We start from the raw sequence: 2,878 nt of genomic DNA on the forward strand, positions 1-2,878 counted from the left end.
ATATATATGAAAGGAAATCTAGAAGACCTACAGGGTAATATTTTAAAAAGCTATTTCAGCTGTGGGACTTTATTCAGGCAGAGAAAATTAAAGTTTCATTATAAAACATGATAATTTGGCAGTAACTTTATCCTTACCTTGCACCACAGTTTTCATTAAATACCAATAGTTCATGCTGTACATAAAAAAATTCACAATGATTTATGCTATTAAACACAAGATTCTTATTATAAAGCACTCATTAATCACTTTTTCCACATACAGTGAAAAGTGCTATCCTCATCAATTTTCATTCATATCATCCTGTGTGAATAATTTTGAATTATGTTTTGCTAAAAAATAGTAAAGTATAATTGTGTTCCTGAAGTATATGCAGCTCATAATCAACCTGTACCAAAGGGTTATTGATAATTGATGTTTGGATACTGTGCTGCGCCGCTGATTTGAATGACCTTTGCTGAGTTACTCAATCTTTTGCTTTTTCGTTTCAAAATATCAGCTGCTCCTTGGAAACCCTCAACAGGGTGGCTATGAGTCAGAACCCACTCAATGGCACTTAACAACAACATCATCATCATATGTACATGAAGGAACCCTGTAGTTTAGTGTAGTGGGTTAAACATTGGGCTGCTAACTGCAAGGTCAACAGCTCGAATCTACTAGCTACTCCTCAGGAGAAAGATGAAGCTATCTGCTCTGTAAAGTTTTATAACCTCTGAAACCTTATACAGGGTTGCTGTAAGTGTTGAAGAGCAGAGATGTCAGCTTGAGGATTAAGGTGAGCCTGACCCAAGCCAAGGTTTTTCAATAACCTCATATGCATGTGAAAGTTGGACAGTAAATAAGGAAGACCGTAGAAGAATTGATGCTTTTGAGTTACAGTGTTAGAGGAGAATATTAAAAGTGCCATGGGCTGCCCAAAGAACCAATAGATCCGTTTTGGGAGAAGTGCAGCCAGAGTGCTCCTTGGAGGCCAGGATAGCCAGACTTCGTCTCTCATATTGTCAGGAGGGACCAGTGGCTGGAGAAGGTTATCATATTTGGTAGGGTGGAGGGTCAGAGAAAAAGAGGAAGACCCCCAATGAGATGGATTGGCCAAGTAGCAGCATCGATGGACTCAAGCGTGGCAACAGTAGTGAGGTTGGCCCAGGATCGGGCAGTGTTTCATTATTCTGTGCATAGGATCGCTATGAGTCAGTACCAACTCGATGGCACCTAACAACAACAACAACAACATGAGTCTGAACCAACTCAATGGCACATAACCACCATCCCCATGTATACACAGATTTACATATACATAATAATAGCGTCCTGATGTGGCGCTGTAGAATAAAGCACTGAACCCTAAGGTCAATTTGAACTGCAAGGTTCAAACTCTAACAGCCGCTCCTTGGAAACCCTATACAGGGTTGCTATGACTCAGAACTCTTAACAACATTAATAGTGAGGACCCCTCGTGTGGCACTGTAGGATCAGCACTGGATTGTGAATCCCAAGATTGGCAGTTCAAACCCATCAGCTGCTCCTTGAAAGCCCTATACAGGGTCACCAGGAGTCAAACCGACTCAACACCACTTCACAACAATAGTGACCCCTAAAAGGGATTGTAAATGTCATTCAATTTTACCCTTATGCTTTGCAGCAAAGGAAATAAGCTCAGGGAAGAGCTTTCTTAGGAATGTTTCAAAACAACCTAAATTTCTAGACAATACTATGTAAACTAAAATAACAATTATGTATTAAAAAATGGCCCTGGATGTCAGTGATTTTATCATCTTCAAAGAAAAATATAATAACTCTATTCTAAGCTCAACTATCCTGAAATATACATTGATATATATTTTATTGGCATCTTGAATAGTATGTTTTATGTGACTTTTTACATGACAAATCATTGCTTCAAGATTTGCAGCTCATCATATAAACTCATTTAAGACATTCAGCATCAATATTTTATGTTCTTCATTTTACAATGTGAAAAATTCAGTCCACAAATAAGTGGAAATAGGGAATTAAAACAAATCTTTATGAAAGTTTCATATGTTTCTATCATGTTTTGTGGCTAGAAATGAAGTATCTTTACTCATCTTCTTTCCACTTATCCATAAAACAAGAATGCGTCAATATTTATGGTGCCCTAGTAGCATGATGGAGTTCTGGTGTGGTGCTGTGGGTTAATGTATCAGACTGCAAAGCCGTTTGAACTGCAAGGTCGGCAGTTCAAGCTCACCAGATGCTCCTCAGGAACCCTATACAGGGTTGCTGTGGGTTGGAACCGACTCAGTGGCACTTAACAACAACATCAAAAAGTAGCATAATGGTGGAGTCCTGGTGTGGTGCTGTGGGTTAATGCGCCAGACTATAAAGCCGTTTGAACTGCAAGGTCAGTGGTTCAAGCTCATCAGCTGCTCCTCGGAAACCCTATACAGGTTCGCTATGGGTCGGAATGGACTCGACAGCACTTCACAACAAGTAGCATGATAAGTATTTGTGCTAGGTGCTGCAGTATGATGTGTTGGACTGCAAGGTCAGTTTGAACCACAAGGTCTGCAGTTCAAACTCACCAGCCACTCCAGGGAAAACTCTATATAAGCCGGAACCAACTTTACGGCATTTAACAACTGTGTTGTTGTTGTTAAATGCTGTCGAGTCGACTCCGACCCATAATAACCCTATATAGGGTTTCCAAGGCAAGTTTGAACCACTGACCTTGAAGTTCAAACGACTTTGCAGTCTGACACATTAGCCCACAGCGCCACACTAGGACACCCACAACTGTAAGGGATACCAAAAATCAATAGTCATGGGCCATTTAGGGAAATTACCAGATTGAGGAGGATGTCCAAGGTGCACTGAAGAAATTGGCAAAGAACAA

Source organism: Chrysochloris asiatica, unplaced genomic scaffold, assembly GCF_000296735.1.
Source record: "Chrysochloris asiatica unplaced genomic scaffold, ChrAsi1.0 scaffold00005, whole genome shotgun sequence".
NCBI lineage: Eukaryota > Metazoa > Chordata > Mammalia > Afrosoricida > Chrysochloridae > Chrysochloris > Chrysochloris asiatica.